Below are 19,124 nucleotides of genomic sequence, written 5' to 3' on the forward strand. Positions count from 1 at the left end.
GGGACTCACTCAATCACCGGTTGTGATTGAAACTCAGTGAGGAATTGCACTTAATTGATTTCAATCTGAAAAAATTAAAAAGGAATTCAAAATACACGAAACACTTCTTCTCACTAGTTAATATCTCTCTCTACACCACACATTACATTACACACACACACACACATATCTATTTATAGCAATTGCTAGAATAGTATAATCAACAATGGTGGGCTGGTTGGTGAGGTTGGTGACCGACTCTTGCCCAAATTCAACAAAGGTGGGCTGCCAGTTGGTGAAGCTACCGTCGTCAAATTTTTCTACCACCGTCAAGTTTAGTTTTAATCTTCAATATTTGGCACTCCATAAGACAAGATCATCCCCAAGATAAATGGAATAACAAGAGGTGGAATTCCAAGTATCAGGACACCTAGCCCAGTCGGCGTTAGAATAGGCTAAGAGACCAGTACATGGTGATGCAAAAAAGGTTAAGCCAAAGTGAAGAGTGCCCTTGACATAGCGCAGGATACACTTGACGACCTGAAAACTTTTTGTAGTTGGAGTATGAAGAAATTGACTGAAAGAGTTGATAGATTGAGCAAGATCAAGGCGCATGATGGTCAAATACTACAAGGTGCAAACTTAAGAGCGATAAAGAGTAGGATCTGAGAAGGGTGCACAGTTAGAGGATAGATGTTGAGACACAACCATTGGTGTAGCAACAGACTTACCATCAAGTAATTGAGCATAAGCAAGACACTACAAAAAATAAGGTTATTAGTGACAATTTGAAATTAGTCGCTAAATTTGCGGTGACTAATACTTATTAGTGACGAATTATAAAACTATCACTAATAATAGAGTATTAGTGATGGTTTTATTCCGTCACTTAAAGTTTAATACCGTCACATTAAATTCTACATTTTCTCGACTCAAAACCGTCACTAAAGCCCAAGTATTAGTAATGATTTTCAAACAGTCACTAATAGAGTCACTATTAGTGGTGGTTTGAAAATAGTCACTAATGCTTATGGGAGAAGCTATTACTGACAGTTTGAGAACCGTTATTAATAATGGACTATTAGTAACGGTTTTAGATTCGTAATTAATAATGGCCTATTAGTGACAATTCTCAAATAGGAACTAATAATGGGCAATAAACATGGCTTAGGGACCCTATTCTTATAATTTACACATCTAACCAAAATCCCCTATCTTAACATCCTCTTTTCTTAATTCAAGATTTATTCCTATACTTTAGAAACACAACCCAACAATAGTTTACTATGACTTTCATAAAATCGTCACTCTAGGAAAAACAAAGAAACCACCATGAAAATCCTGCCTCCAACTGCAGAACAAAACCTCAAATCTTTTTCCTATACTCTAGTATTGTTTCCGCTGCACTCTAGAGTTTACAAAACCTAACAACCTAGACTCTGATACCAAATTGTAACGACCTGCTTATTTTACCATAATTTTTTAAAAATAATAATAACATTTAATATAATAATCCTGATATCCTGTTAAGCTGATAAAACATGGTCAACCTGGACCCATGGGTACCAAGGATGAACCTGAAATACAACTCTGATACTTAAGCAGCGGAAAACATAAAATCATATACACATCAAGTCATCCAACCAACACAATACCAGAGTTCTATCAGACTTGTCATATACATATACACATCCCAAAAAGACTAAAAAGTGCCTTAGGGTCATAACCCAAAAATCTAAGACCCTAGCATAACAACTTATCCTTCTAATAGGGTTTGATAATTGACCTCTAATGTTGCAGAGCTCTATTCGCTCTTTTATCTGGGTTTCTTGAAATGTTTATATAGCTGGGGTGAGACACCTCTCAGTAAGGGAAATAAACTTACATTAGTGTGTGGCAACATGAGTATTTTAGTGTTATACATGTAATAGTTCATAAATCATGTTTGGTAAAATACTAATTATCTGGATAAAACATAATTTATCATGACATGGTATAACATACTAAGTTTCTATACATGAAAATCATCTTATATAACTGTACATAAATAACACCATGGATGGATAGCTAGCTGGTGTCATGTCTTATCCTGACATGACTAGGTTGTGCGGCCCGAAGGCGGGACCTAGCAATGGCTAGCTGACCATGCTAGATCAACATAAGTCTGTAAGTATGATGGGTCTGCCCCTCCTGGTCTGGACTTCTAGAGGGACGCCTGCACTACCATAAAACCACATCGACTGTCGTTCTCCCACAATCCCATATAACATGTGGTAGCACTAACATATACATGATCGTGAACATATAACTACGGTACCGTGCTTCGTGAAAGCCTAAACCAAGTCATCCGGGTTCTGATAACATATAGTAAGTTTCATATAATGATACATAGCTATTTTCATAATAATATCTGTCATAATAATATTTTCATGAACTTTTGCAAATCATATCATGTAAACCACGGCCCTTGCGCCGACATATTATGTCTTATAAATCACAGCCCTTACACCAACATAGTATAGCATGTAAAAGCATGACCCTTACGCTAGCATAATATATCATATAAAATCATGGCCTTTACATTGACATATTTTAACATACATAGTTTTGAAATCCCTATATTGTTTCAATACCATACTGTAAACATAGTTCCTGTGCTGTTTTCATGGTTTTCCTGAAAACTAAGAAAAACATGCTTATTCTGGGAAATTCACAATATTCTGATATAATATAATTTCATGAAAATTATACTCATGCCACACAAATATGAATAATGTTTTAATCATAAAACCTTATCTGAAATCATATTTCCTGATAAATAACATTAAATCCATTTTCCAGTTCAACTGCAATATTCCCAAACACTGTGCTAATACATACATAATTTCTGAAAATAAATGTTGTAATATGGTAAATAATTTCATGAAAAATAATGACTTAGTTTATCCCCTTACTTGGCTTTCTAAGAAGCCCACAAAATAACCAACCCTACACTTGTAGTGTTCCCAGCACAACACCCTGAAATTACATTTTTCCCCAACAAAACTTTAGTATAAACCCATCCAATACCTTCCCTCGGCCCAAGAAATACCAAATACCTTAATAGACATTAAAATAATCAACTTAGCCAAATTTTTGGGATGGTGCCCAAGTTGGCCTAAGCAACGATCTACTCTTGCAAATATGAAGGGAACCTTCCCAGGAGTAGCGTGGCGGCTTCAAATCGTCAAACTGATGTGACCTCATCGACGAGCCACATCTCCTCGTTGACGAATACCTTCTCCTCGTCAGCGAGTTTCGGCTCTAGAAACAGTCCTCTTGGTAATTTCTTGTCAATGAGACATGCATCCCCATCGACGAGCCTAAGAGCCTTTGCTCGTTGACGAGCACTTCTACACTCGCCGACGAGACCATACTGAATCCCCTTTTTAAAATTCCTTTTCTATCCTTTATTTTATTATTTAATTTCTATAATTCTTAGGGTCTCTACATTTTACATAGTAGAGAGGCTACTTAGAAACATGGTTGAGTGCACAAACTTTGGGGGAGCTACTTGTTTTAAAAATCTACGGCTCTGAAAATTTTACATCTATCCTTGTTTTATATTTTGTGAGTTTGTTTTTGTTTTTCAATGCATGACTATCATATCTCTTGCATGTCGATAATTATATTTATGTTTCTTGTTTTGATCCATACTGGACTGTTTGAGTTAATTGTTATGGATAAATTGTAAATTTGAACTCAATCAGGTCATTTCTATACAGATAAATGCTCTATTTTTAAACGGCATGCTGCCAAAATTTCAAAAAATTTTCCCAAACAAAATCTTGTATTTAAATGACTATTACCCTTTTCTTGCCTATTAGTTTCAATGTCTTGGCCTTTTTTTCTATTGCCAAAAAGGGGAGAAGTAGGGCAAAGCTGGGTAATTGAGAAAATGCTTGAACTTTACATTTCCTTAATTGGGAAAATACTTTTGCATAAAGTATTTGTCATCATCAAAAAGGGGGAGATTGTTGACTTTATGGGTTTTATCTCATTTTGATTTTGACAAATACTATGGTATTTAATATTTTCTGAGTTAGAGTGTAGGATCATATTGGCAAAGTTATATGAAAGCAAGTGGTGACTTAAAGAAAATGAAGACCCAACATATTTATTTGTTGTAATTTATATTTCATTCAATTTGGGTCTATAATATTTATTTAAGTCATGGTCTGTAATAATTAAAGCATTGCACGTATGATAGGAAAGATAAGCTCAATGACCATAAATTGACTTTAGGTCCCTAAAATATCACATGAAAAGTCCCCTATAACTTAAAAGTTATACTTATGTGAACAGGGGTGACTTCAAATGAAAATCAGGACCTAAAATGACCATTGAAAGGTACTTGGTCAATCGAACCAGTTTAGTTATACTATACTGGGTCAACCGAACCACTTTTAACTGAGGAGATTAAGCCTCAGTCGACCGAACTTGTGCAGTATAAACGATACGGTGGACCGAACTATATGGAAGTCAACATTTTGACTTAGTTCGGTTGATCTTCCGATTTTGAACACAATGTCCTCGGTTAACTAAACTACCATGTGTCTAACACCCCAACTGTTCAGTCAACCAAATTTTCAATTCTATTTGACCATGGTCGATTGAATTGTATGAATAGCCGACCGAATTTTTTTGCTGGTCGAACGAACCACGAATGGTTCAAAATCACCTAAATACGGTGGGCCATATTCTCTATTGAAAAACTCCATGGTCGACCGAAGCTCGTATAGTGGTTGACCAAACCCTTAGTACGGCCGACCAAAACTCTCGAGTTGCTCAATTTTTAGCGAGGTTAAAATGGGGTTATTTTTTATTAACCTTACTTAAACTTTTTCAAAAATACCGAATAAGTCTCAAACAGTTATATTTTTTGGAGTGTCTATATATACTCCCTCATTTGGTTTAATTTGTAACCGATTAGCGAACATCAATAGCATTCTTTGAATTTTCAAATACCCATTTTTCACATACAAGCTTACTACTTCCATTCTTACTTATCCTCCTTGTTGAAAATCATTTAGTAAGAGCGTTTTCGAGATCATACTATAAGCTTACACTCTCATTGCTTGTATTTGATTAAGATTGATTTTATTGAGAGTAAGCTTTGAGTTCTCCCTTGTGATTTCATTCATAAGTCATCTTTAGGAAAACTCTCTAGAGCTTGTGAGTCTTGCATTATTGTTGAAAAACTCAAGAGCTCATATTGTGTTTGTTTGTGAAATATTTTTTACAAACTAATTTCAAATATCTTTTATGCTTAATTTTTGAGAAAAATATTTTTGAGATATTTGCTCGTGTGCTTAAGATCTTTGATACTGCACCTTGTGATTGATATTGTTAACTTGATTCAAAGATCCTAACACATACACTCTTACATTCTGATCGCTATACTTGCATTTCGTTGAAAGTAGTGATTTTATCTACATTGAGCTTATCATATCCTATCACCTTGTAGTGTATTGATTATCCTAGTACAAATCTGCTTATTGGAGAAGCACATATTTTTGTACACGAAATTTGTATTGATTACCTGTTGTATTCCAGGTGTGTCCTGAAGGGGTGTTAATCCAGCCAGGAAGGATTGGTTGTAAGGGTTGAGGTCAGCCCTGCTTTAATTTGACTTGGTTGTATTACGTGCTGCTCCACTCGTTAAGTGAGCCATAGTGGAATCCTTGTTCTTGTGAGCCAAGGTGGGGACGTAGGCACATTTTCCGAACCTCGATAACATATCTGGTGCAATCTCTCAGGAAATTAGGAATAGCTTCCTAAGAGGGGGGGTGAATTGGCTTTTTAAAACTTTCTCTTTAGTTCTTTTAAAGTCCTTAACTTCTTTTGTGATTTAACCAATTCTTTGAATTGTTTATTTATTTTGTCAATCAAACAAGAACTTGATTTCTTTTGAACAATCAATCAACAACACAATTAAACATTCAATCTTCAACCCCACTTTGAAAGTAAAAACAATCAAACAATTAATCACAATTTACAAACCAACACAACCACAATTTATTTACGAAATATAAGTTCACTGCAGCACTATTAGATTGATGAAATCATTCAAGATTTAAGACTCTTGGAATATAAAAAAAATCTTTATACCATCCAATCACAATCAATATAATATATGTAACTTTTAGCTTTTGATGTTTTCAACCCTGTGGTGAATGTGAGTTTTGAACAAAGGCCTGTATATATGAAATTTCTTCTTCAATATGATATTCAATATAAAATCCAATTACTCTTTCCAAACTTGAGAATTCAAATAAACTCTTAAGTTAATTTATCTTTGGGATGTTTAGCCAAGTAACGTACTCCTGTATGGTTTCCGCAAAGAATCGTTCAACCAACATACTCCCTTTTGGTTTTCGCAACCCAAATCAAAATCAAACTTTAAGGTTTACTTGATTTCCAAATATACGTAGTTTATATGATTTTCAAATTTAAACCATCCACACAATTTAAATATGTATTGAAAATAAAGAATAGGGAAAGAGAGAGTGAGACGGAGATTTTTACGAGGTTTGGCGTATACCTAGTCTACATCCTCACCTTTGGTAAACCACCAAAGGATTCACTAAACTTGTTCCTTTAACAAGCGAAAAAATACCTTTACAACACTCCTTGGTTAAGGCTGGAGCCCGCCTTCTCCAAATGATGTCCCCTCGTTCGATCACTCCTTAACTAGGCTAGAGCCCGCCTCTCTAAACAATATCCCCTTGCTTAGCCAACGATCCAAACAATCCTTGGAATCATCAATCTACAAGAAATAAATCAAATACATGTGTACAAAAACTTGCTCTTAAAAGAGCTGATTAGTACAACAATTCAAAACTATAATATACTTCAAAGTAAATAACAATATGGAAATTAACTTGAAACTCAAAGAAGTATATCACCGACTAATTTTTTTAATGATTGAAAGATTTAGAATTTGTAGCACAATTATGGTGGAAGAAGATCAACAAAAACTCAGTTGAATTCGTGCAAGTTGAGAGCAATAGAGAACCTTGAGAATTTGAGAGCAATTGAGAGAGATTTTGAATTTTTGCTGAATTTGAATTCTTGGTGCCTTGATTCAATGATCTTTGAGGCTTATTTATAGACTTTAAAAGGTATGTAACTTGGTTCCCAAGTGACTTGGAGGATTCCTCAAGTTTTCACAAAGTTTGAGCCCCAAGCAAACCATTTAAAAAATGTTTCCGTTGAAGTTTTTTTTTTCAAATTCTGTTCGTGGCAGTCGCCTACCCCAATCCACCAATTGCCTGCCATGTTATTTTTAAAGGAGTAGAAGGGGCGGTAGGGTGGCAGTCACTTGCCAGGATACAGCCAGTCGCCTGGCTTGACCACCCAAGCGCCTGTCCTGGTTTAGGCAGTCTACTGGCTGCTGTTAGCTTCGAGTACCCTTTTGTTTTTCAGTCATAATGTTTTACGTATAGCTTCAAATTTGATGATCTTAGTGTCAAATGAAATCTAAGAGAACATCCTACAACTTTCATGTTGAATACTTTTTAAAATAAATATTTTTTGATAGAGAAAAATACACCTCAATACAGATGTAGAAAAATTAACAGCATTTTGAAAATCATCTTTTTGATGCTTTTCATTCCAAAAATGATTCTAACCTTTTTTAAAAAAATTTTGACCAAATAAAAATATTTTCCAAGTATGTTAAAAGGTATTTAGGTTTAATAAATTAACCTAAGAGTTTCATGTATCCATATTGAAATTATTTGAAGTACTTACATGAAATTTCCTAAACTCTTTCAAATTTTCAATTCTTGAATTCCTGGAAGTCTTTATGCTTGCTTCATCTTTCTTTAAGCTTTCATCAAGTTCTCTTTAATCCTCATGCTCTCATGATCTTCAAGCTTTATTTTTAAATCTATTTTTGAATCCATGCTTCAAGCTTGTTATAAATCATCCTTCTTTGAAATATAAGCTTTCATGAATTCTTGAACCTTACATTCATCATTGAGTCCTGAAAATACATCACTTAAACAAAGCATGTTAAGTTCTACTTGTTTGTTAGCATCAAAATAAGAAATGACTCACTTCTAAAAATGAGTAGCACTAGGGCTATCCCAAGTATAAGAGCTACGACGTGTAATAATTAGCCCAAATAGACCAGATCGTCTCCACGGGGAATGCAGATTAGTTCTAAACTAGTGCAAAACAAAAAAATAAGAAAATAAGAAAACAAATTTTATTGAACATGGTTCAGATTCAAAATTTTTGGAGGTTTTGAAATTTCGTGATGAAATTGAAACAAATTAAAACCTAAAACAAGAACATAACGTGCATAAATAGGAGAATAACTAACATACAATTAAACTAATAAATTAACTAAGCTAACCTAGACAAAAGTCCTTCAATAATAAACTAACCTAAGATACGACTTGAACAAATATTTAAATCTAGCACTAATTTTAAATAAATCCAACAAGCAAACTCAATACAAAGCATTACTTAGACTAGATTTAATGACTTTAATTAAAAAGAAAAACAAACTAACTTTAATAATAAAATAACCCAAATAAGATTCAACAATAACTCAAATAAGTATTCAAATTCAAGAGAGAGAGAGAGAGAGAGAGAGAGAGAGAGAGAGAGAGAGTAAAAGAGGGAGTAAAGCAGAAATTAATCTAATAAGAAAGATTTTTCAACAATGGAATAAATTTACACTCTAATCAACTTAAACCAGAATTTAATCGCAACATTAATTTTAAATAAAAGTAAACTAAAGACTTAACAATGAGAATAATCCTTAACAATATTAAATTCAAAGAGAGAGAGGAAGAGAGAGGAAAATGAAGGAGAGAGAGAGATCAATGGAGGGCTGGCCATCAGGAGGTCTCCTTGCTGTCCAGTGGCGCACAGACTCCCCAGAAGACTACAGCTGCTGCCCCCCTCCAAAAGAATTACCTTTTGTTAACCTTACCCTACCTCCTTTTCTTTTCTTTTTTTCTTTCCTTTCTTACCCCTTTATTTGACTTTTCAAAGCCAAAAAAAAAAATATACACAAACTCACCCACACACCCAGCACCCAGCGCACATTCGCATGGTTGGGTCACGTCAACACTTTAATTCTTTTTTTTTTTTTTGTTCTCTGTTCACAGCAAAATTTGACCTTTCTAGATCATATTTCTCGTAAAACTCAAAATATAGAAGTTGTAGATAATACTTTCCTCTTTCTCCAAAAATTTGAATCATCTCGATCAGAGTTCGGACGGAAAAGTTATACGTGAATTACGAACAGGTACTGGTTTTGGTTCCCGAAAATTTTCCTACGATAAAATATTACCAGAAATTCATAAATTATGCGATAAAACTCACAATGATAAATTCGACAGTTTATTAAAATATTGGATGTAATTAGAAATTTAATTAAAAATATAAGTCGTAATGCCCGAATTAAGATGCCTAATTATGTACTTTTGGCACGTAATCACACCCCCCAACTAACGTTTTGTTAGTCCCTAACAAATAACGTGAATGCAATCAAACTAGGGGAAAATCACTAAATTTCAATACTTATGAAAATTACATGCCATGAAATATGCTTAATGAGTTTAGGAACACAGGACACGGATTAATCCAAGTTACGTTTCAATTGGAACATTTATACACCATTTAGTAAAATAACCAAGGTAGTGGAGCGTAACAAAACTCACGTGTACAAGATAGGTTCAGAATTCCAAGATTGACCACCAGTAGACATTAACGGGTTCAAACACAATCAATTAGTCTAAGACAACCGCACGGTCTTACTCTAATTCAAAACCATTGTATTGGAGGCTTTCACACTATTACACTTTAAAAGGCACCAACTTTTTTGATTAGTTAGGACCCCGGTAGTTAGTAGCCATTTCCAGTGCATGAATGTACAAAGGTGGTTTTCACACTACTACACTTTAAAAGGTACCCACTTTTTTGTTTGGTTGGGGCCCCGGTAATAAGTAGCCCTTTTCCAATACACAATTGTTTTCCTTTCTTTTTTTCTTCTTTTTGTAACTGATCCCTGACTTGTTTCTTGTTTTCATTTGCTTCAAACTTTTTTTTTTTCTTAAACCATTAGGATATGGTTCATTAGAGTCCCAAACAACTGAAGTGTATATCAACCAGAAATGGTGTAAGGTAGTCTTTCTAAGTCTTCTAACCTGTGTAGTGTGTGTAACAAGACTTTCAACATCCTTCTTTTGGTTACAACTAAATGAAAACGATAAAACTCTATTTTGATTCAAACTTTGATTGCACTACATCCTACTTGTTCCATATCCTCAAAAAGAAAAAAGAAAAAACAATTTTGGGCATGTAACGTTCATAAATAAGGAATTCAGCATGCTTTGTGCTCAATACCAGTATTTCCTAAAAGGTGGGCTTAACCAACATGCAAACATCTATAATATAAAAATATCACATTAAAACTCATTAAGTGGAAGCATACTATTAGGGCATGCGAATTCTCTCCTCCCAACTAAAATGAAACATTGTCTTCAATGTGAAAGCATAGGGGAAAAGGGAAAAGATATGCATAGGGGAAACAAACTAACAGAAAAAAAAACAATAGAGAGTCACAACCAACAAACACAGTAGAAAATAAAAGAAAGATGCAAATAAGAACAAATAAAATGAAAAGAAAAAGAAAAGAGTAAACGAGAAAGATCAGAGGACTCCCTTGGGGCTTGCAGAAGCAAGACATCCTCATGTAGATCGAATGGAGTCATGAAGGGCTTGAGATGTTGATCATTGACTGTGAAGCTGTTGCCATTCTTTGGATCTACAATTTCTACGCGCCATGGGAATGAACTTTTTCAATGATGTACGGACCACCCCACCGGGACTTCAGTTTCCCAGGAAATAGATGCAATCTAAAGTCATAGAGAAGCACTTGCTGAGTAGGGAAAAGTTGTTTGTCTTTGATTTTCCTATCATGCAGCAACTTCATCCACTCCTTTGCTAAGCGGGCATTGTCATAAGCTTCCCTCTTGGACTCTTCAAGCTCACATACTTGCAATTTCCTTAATCCTTTGGCGTCATCAAGTGAAAAGTTAATCTATTTTATAGCCCATAAAGTGCGATGCTGAATCTCAACAGGTAAATGACATGCCTTACCGTAGACTAACCTCTAGGGAGACATCCCTAAATTCGTCTTAAATGCAGTTTAGTAGGCCCAGAGTGCATCAACAAGTTTTTCTGACCAGTCTTTTCGATTAGGACGCACCGTTTTCTCAAGTATGATTTTGATCTCTCTATTGGCCAACTCAACTTGACCATTAGTCTGAGGGTGATACAGAGTAGAGACTTTATGGGTCACTCCATACTTTTGCATGAGTTTTTCAAACGGTTTGTTACAAAAGTGTAAACCTCCATCACTAATGATTGCCTTGGGCATGTCAAAACATGCAAATAACTCCTTGAGAAAACAGATAACAACTTTGTGGTCACTTGTTCTACAAGGTATAGCTTCTACCCATTTTGAGACATAATCCACAACTAAAATGTAAGAAAGCCCAAAAACATTTGGGAATGGTCTCATAAAATCAATCCCCCAACAGTAAAAAGTTTCAAGAGTCAAAATGGGAGACATAGACATTTCATTCTTTACTGTAATTTTCCCTAATTTCTGACAAACCTCACAAGTTTTATAAAAATTTTCAACATCTTTAAACATAGTCCACTTTGCAAAATTTTTGAAACAGTTTTCTTTGCAGCAAAGTGGCCTCCACATGCTCCACTATGACAAAAATGCATCACAGAAGTAAATTCATCATCGGGCACACATCTACAAACCGACTGATCAGAACAATATTTAAACAGATATGGATTGTCAAAATAGTAGTGACGTACCTCTGCAAGAAACTTACACTTGTCTTGAGTTACCCAATGGTCTGGCATTCAGTCGGTGACAAGATAGTTCACAATATCAACAAACCAAGGAGCGCGCGGCACTGCAAAAAGACGCTCATCAAGAAAATCATCATTTAAGGGGGAAAGGGACACACATATATCAGGTAGTTGCAAACGAGAAAGATGGTCAGCTACAACATTTTCTACTCCCTTTTTATCTCGAATGGAGATGTCAAACTCCTGAAGAAGTAGAATCCATTTGATCAACCTGGGCTTAGCATCTTTTTTTGCCAACAAATATTTCAACGCAGAATGATCAGTAAAAATAATAACAGGAGATCCAATAACATAAGAGCGAAATTTTTCTAAGACAAACACAATAGCCAACAACTCCTTCTCAGTGGTGGTATAATTTTTTTGAGCATCATTCAAGGTACGACTTGCATAGTAAATGACAGAAGGTTTGTTATCAACTCTTTGACCAAGAACGACCCCAAAAGCGAAATCACTAGCATCAGTCATAATTTCAAATGGCAAGTCCCACCGAGAGGGTTGCATAATGGGTGCCATGGTTAAATATTTTTTTAGTGTCTCAAAAGCCTGTTGGTATGCATCAGTCCATAAAAATTCAGTCTCAATTTGCAATAAAGAACATAGTGGTTGAGCAATACGGCTGAAATTCTGAATGAAACGCCTATAGAAGCCGGCATGGCCAAGGAAAGAATGAATATCCTTCACTGTCTTAGGAATAGGTATTGAGAAATCAACTCTACCTTGGCTTTGTCGGCCTCTATACCACGCTTAGAAACTAAATGACCAAGTACCAAAACCACTACTTACCATAAACTGACACTTTTCCCAATTCAACAGCAAGTTCTTTTCTTCACATCTTTTTAGGATAGTAGTCAAATTTTTCAAACAAGTGTCAAAATACTTACCAAACATAGAAAAATCATCCACAAAAATTTCACACATCTCATTTAACATGTTAGAGAAAATACTCATCATGCATCGCTGGAAAGTAGCGGGTGCATTGCATAATCCGAATGTCATCCTGCTAAAGGCGTAAGTACCAAAGGGGCAAGTGAATATGGTCTTCTCTTGATCCTTTGGTGCTACGACAATTTGATAATACCCCGAAAAACATCTAGAAAACAATAAAAAGAATTACCGGCTACTTTTTCGAGTATCTAATCTAGGAAAGATAACGGGAAGTGATCTTTTCGGCTAGCCAAATTTAATTTATGATAATCAATGCACATTCTCCAACCTGTTACTTTCCTAGATGGGATTAACTCTCCACTAGCATTCTCAATGACAGTCAAACTAGATTTTTTTAGTACTACCTGTGTCGGGCTTACCCACTCGCTATCGGAGATGGGATAGATGATGTAAGCAGCTAATAGTTTCAGCACTTTTTTCTTTACCACCTCTTTCATGGTTGGATTCAATCTCCGCTGCGCATCACGAACTGGCCTTGCATCTTCTTCTAGAAAGATGTTGTGAGTACAGATTGCAGGATCAATACCCTTGATGTCTGCAATAGTTCAGCCTATTGCTCCTCGATGTTGCCTCAATACCTACAATAACTCAGTTTCCTGCTTCAAAGTAAGATGAGAAGAAATTACCATAGGGAATGTGCTCTCATTTGGGCCCATAAAAATGTATTTCAAGTCCTCATGTAGTGGCTTCAACTCAAGTGTAGGGACTTCTTCTTCTTATGACTTCATGACTTCTAGTAAGTCAATAGCTTCAAAAGTTGGCGCTCATATAACCTGCATCTAACAACTTAGGGGAACCATCTATTTTCGTGCATTGCCCCTCATATTTTGTCAACTCTCTAGACAAAGGAACTGTCTCATCAAGAATGTCAGGCTGCTCGGGAGAGTCATTCTCAAATGCACTGTCAAAACCAAACACTGATAACAACTCTGAAATATCAAAATCATCTATCACATCAACTGCACATACCTTAGAGTCATCACAACCACTAGGCATCTTGCAAGCATTGAACACGTTCATCTCCAATGCCATATTCCTGAATGTGAGCTTCAACACTCCACTTCGACAATTGATCAACGCATTGGAGGTAGCAAGGAATGGGTGTCCAAGTATGATAGGTGCTTGGGAAATGGTAGAGATAGGCTACTGCATATCCAAAATCACAAAGTCCACTGGGTAGTATAATTTGTCGACTTGAACCAATACATCCTCAATAACACCCCATGGTATATTCACTGATCTATCAACCAACTGTAGCACAATAGAGTTCTTCTTCAGCTCACCTAACCCCAACTGCTTATATATTGAGAATGGTATCAAGTTCACACTACTCCCCAAATCAAGTAGAGCTCTCCCAATGCAAGATTCATCGATCATAATGGAGATGGTCGGAGAACCAGGATCTCTGAGTTTCTGAGGAGTTTCACTCAATATCAGTGCACTAACCTGCTTTGTCAAGAAAGCCTTCTTCTTTACATTCAATTTCCTCTTCACTATGCACAAGTCCTTTAAAAATTTTGCATATGAAGGAACCTACTGAATGACATCTAGAAGCGGAATATTAATCTTCACCTGCTTGAAGATCTCCGGAATCTTAGTGTGGTATTTGTTCTTCTGACCAGTTGTCAACCTCTAAGGATAGGGTACCACAGGTTGGTACTCCTTACTAGTCTCGGCCTCCACATCGACTGACTTCTTCAATTCTGGATGTACTTCCTCCAATTTTTCTTTGGTCTCATCTGCCTCAACTGCAACTTCCGGTGTCGGGGCAGCTGTTTACCTCTCAGTAGATATCTCAGGTTGGGGGACTTCCTTCCCACTTCTCAAAGTAATGACGGCCTTTTCCGTCTTAATGGAATCCCCTAAAACATTATGCACAGGCTGCTATTGCTGCCGGTATACCTGAGGATTAGGCTAAGGCTGCGCTGGAAATTTCTCTTTCTCTAAGGTACTCAACTGTGTACTGATCTTATTAATGGTGCCTCGCAGTTCATTGTTAGTTGTGGCCTGAATTTGCATGAACTGCTGAAGAGTATCCTCAAGAGACCTTTTCGGTGGAATGGGTGCAACATTAGATGGAAACCCTGGAGGTGAGTAGTGCTGAAAAATCAGATGTGGCTGATATGGGTGTTGAGACTGTGGTGCAAAGGATTGGGGAGGTTGCTGAAATTGTGAAGAAGATTGACCAGCCTGATCATTCCTTCATGAAAAATTTGGGTGATTCCTCCATCTTAGATTGTAAGTGTTTGAGAAGGGCTGATTAGGAGCTCTGTTAACCCAATTTGCTGACTGAATCTTATCTGACCTACTCTCCTGTACTACCGTCATGATCGAACAATCCTGGGCCTTATGGCTAGAGTCGGCACATAGAGAGCACACCTCAACTGATTTCGCTACTTTCACCTTCTCTAACTCTATAACCTCTACCCCGCTAGCTAATGCAGCAATACAAGCTTGGATATCATTTTCCTCCTTTACCTCATATCTACCTCAATCCACCACCAATTGCCTTCATAGGTTGCACTACCATTGGTGCCCGATCAGATCGTGTATTCCACTGTTGTGCACTTTCAGCTAAGTAATCAAAGAATGTTAGTGCCTCATCTGGTTCCTTGCTGAAGAACTCCCCATTACACATAGTCTGAACAAACTACTTACAATCAGGAGTGAAGGCAGTATAGAAATAATTTACCAGCCTCCAAGACTCAAACCCATGATGCGGAAAAATATTTATCAGCTCTTTGAACCTTTCCCAACAAGCCTGGAAAGTCTGATCGTGTCTCTGCATAAACTGACTGATTTGCTCCTATAGGAATTGGGTTCTCTAAAAAGAAAAAAAATTATATAAGAACTCACGTTGCATGTCAGTCCAATCAGAAATAGAGTTAGGTCTTAGAGAATTAAACCAGATTTTCACTTTATCCTTCAAGGAAAAAGGAAATAAACGAAGCTTAATATATTCATCAGTTCCTGCTCTAGTAATGAAGGTAGTACATGCCAACTCAAAATCGGTCAGATGCTGATAAGGACTCTCAGAATCCATTCCATTGAATTGAGGTATTACTGACAACATACCATGCTTAATGGTAAAATTCGGTACATTATTTGGCAAAGCAATATAGGATGGTGTAGTGGTGCGTGTAGGCTGCAAAAAGACTTTCAAAGTGCGAGGTGCGGGTGGAGGTTCAACCATGGTTTCCTCAAAATTCTCTTCAAAAAGATCACTCAAATCAATTTCAGTGCCCTCACTTACAACAGAAATAGGAAACCTACTGCCTGTATTAGGTGACAGTTTGTATAACCTATGTGAAATGTCTCTAACCCAAGGCATCAAACATAAACCCAAACGGCAGACAGTCACCAACATAGCAGCAGTCAAGCATGATCAAAAAAATTTTTGTTTTTTTATTTTTTTGAAAATATTTTTTTCTTTTTTTGTGTTTTATAGTTATAAGAAAAATCAAAATAAATGGAGAAACACTAGGTCAAAACTATTTCTAGCACTCCCCCACAAGGGCGCCAAAAACTTGACTTACTTCTAAAAATGAGTAGCACTAGGCCTATCCTAAGTATAAGAGATACGTCGTGTAATAATTAGCCCAAATAGACCAGATCGTCTTCACGGGGAATGCAGATTAGTTCTAAACTAGCGCAAAACAAAATAAAATAAAATAAATAAGAAAACAAATTTTATTAAACATGGTTTAAATTCAAAATTTTTGGGGGCTTTGAAATTTCGTGATGAAATTGAAACAAATTAAAACCTAAAACAAGAACATAACATGCATAAATAGGAGAATAACTAACATACAATTAAACTAATAAATTAACTAAGCTAACCTAGACAAAAGTCCTTCAATAATAAACTAACCTAAGATACTACTTGAACAAATATTTAAATCCAACACCAATTTTAAATAAATGCAGCAAGCAAACTCAACACAAAGCATCACTTAGACTAGATTTAATGACTTTAATTAAAAAGAAAAACAAACTAACTTTAATAATAAAACAACCTAAATAAGATTCAACAATAACTCAAACAAGTATTCAAATTCAAGAGAGAGAGAGAGAGAGAGTAAAAGAGGGAGTAAAGCAGAAATTAATCTAATAAGAAAGATTTTTCAACAATGGAATAAATTTACACTCTAATCAACTTAAACTAGAATTTAATCGCAACATTAACTTTAAATAAAAGTAAACTAAAGACTTAACAATGAGAATAATCCTTAACAAATATTAAATTCAAAGAGAGAGAGGAAGAGAGAGGAAAATGAAGGAGAGAGAGAGATCAATGGAGGGCTGGCCGTGAGGAGGTCTCCTTGCTGTCTAGCGACACGCCGACTCCCCAGAAAACTATAGCTGCTGCCCCCTCCAAAAGAATTCCATTTCTTCAACCCTACCCTACCTCCTTTTCTTTTCTTTTTTTCTTTCCTTTCTTACCCCTTTATTTGACTTTTCAAAGCATAAAAAAAAAAAAAGAAACACAAACTCACCCACACACCCAACACCCAGCGCACATCTGCATGGTTGGGTCACGTCAACACTTTAATTATTTTTTTTCTTTTTTTTTTTGTTATCTAGTTCACAGCCAAATTTGACCTTTCTAGAGCCTGTTTCTCGTGAAACTCAAAATGCAAAAGTTGTAGATAATTCTTTTCCTCTTTCTCTAGAAATTTGAATCTTCTCGATCGGAGCTTGGATGAAAAGTTATACATGAATTACGAACAGGTACTGGTTTTGGTTCCCGGGAATTTTCCTACGATAAAAAATTACTAAAAATTCATAAAATATGCAATAAAACTCAAAAATGATAAATTTGGAACTTTATTAAAATATTGAATGTAATTGGATATTTAATTAAAAATATAAGCCGTAATGCCAAGATTAAGATGCCTAATTACACGCTTTTGACGCGTAATCAAGATGTTAAGCCTTGTAAGGCCAACACTCTCTTTACTTGCTTTACTGTGTATGCTTGAATATTTTACTTGCGCAATTTAAATTTTAGCTGCATTTATAAATTCATTTCATTTTTTGCTTTAGATTAACGCTAGGTTGTGTAATACTGCTTCTGGATAATTGACCTAAGGGAGAAAAATTTTAAAATACCAATTCACCCCCTTCTTGGGAATGCAATAAAGTCAACTGTTGGAATTGGTGTATTCCCAAGAGGGGGGGTGAATTGGAATTTTAAATTTATTTCCTAAGTTAAACTAGATGTCAATTGAATATAACAACCTAGGGTCTTTCTATTCAGTTCCAAATACACTGATGAATATAACATGCGGAAATTTAAATCAAGCACATCATTTACATAATAACATACACGTGCGATAAATATAAAGTGTGACAATATACACAACACACGATATGTTATCGGGGTTCGGCCAACTGTGCCTACGTCCCCGCCTCTAGCTTGCAAGCTCGAGGATTCCAGTAAAAGCTCACTTAAGGGTGGAGCGACACCGATTTTGACCAGGTCAATTAGTACAGGGCTGACCTCAACCTTAACCAGGTCAATTAGCGAGGCTGACCTCAACCTACACACCTTAACATGACGACGCACCTAACTTTCCTAACAGGGTCTAAGTCAATTAAAGACTATTCCAAGGCTACTCTCCCTCTTCAGGCCCGTGCCTGGAAATACAACAAATATGTATATATTCAAATGGTACAGTGATTATGCTTTCGTGTAAAGCAGATATGTACCTAAATACGCGCAATAACATACACCACAATATGATTCAATATATAAGATCAGTGTGGTCTAGATAGTTCAACTCTCAAAGGTATTTTCTATCAGTGTAATGCGTACGTAAGAGTGTCAAACAAGCAATCTTTGTTTCATAATATATTCAACCAATAAGTTCACACAAAGATGTCAAGTCTCAAGTATTTCAATCAGCAGGATGTCTCAAGCATGCAAGTATCAAATGATGTATATGCTTGGTTTGCAAAGGATGTATAATCTTTGTTTTTGGCAAAAATTATATGAGTGAGTAAATATTGCAACAAAGATCACTATCACGCGAACAAATACCTCTTCAAATAGTTTCCAAGATAAAAGCACAATAGATATTTGAAAGTGTTTGAAAAGTTTTTACAATCCAAAAACAAATACAAACTTCTCAAGATATTATAATGACTATGCAATACTCAGAAGTTATATATGTATAAGTATTCTTAGGAGAGACTTATTAACAAAGTCCCCTAAGAATACTTAGGTTTAGCTCTCAAGAAAA

This window comes from Malania oleifera, chromosome 7 (assembly GCF_029873635.1).
Source record: "Malania oleifera isolate guangnan ecotype guangnan chromosome 7, ASM2987363v1, whole genome shotgun sequence".
NCBI lineage: Eukaryota > Viridiplantae > Streptophyta > Magnoliopsida > Santalales > Ximeniaceae > Malania > Malania oleifera.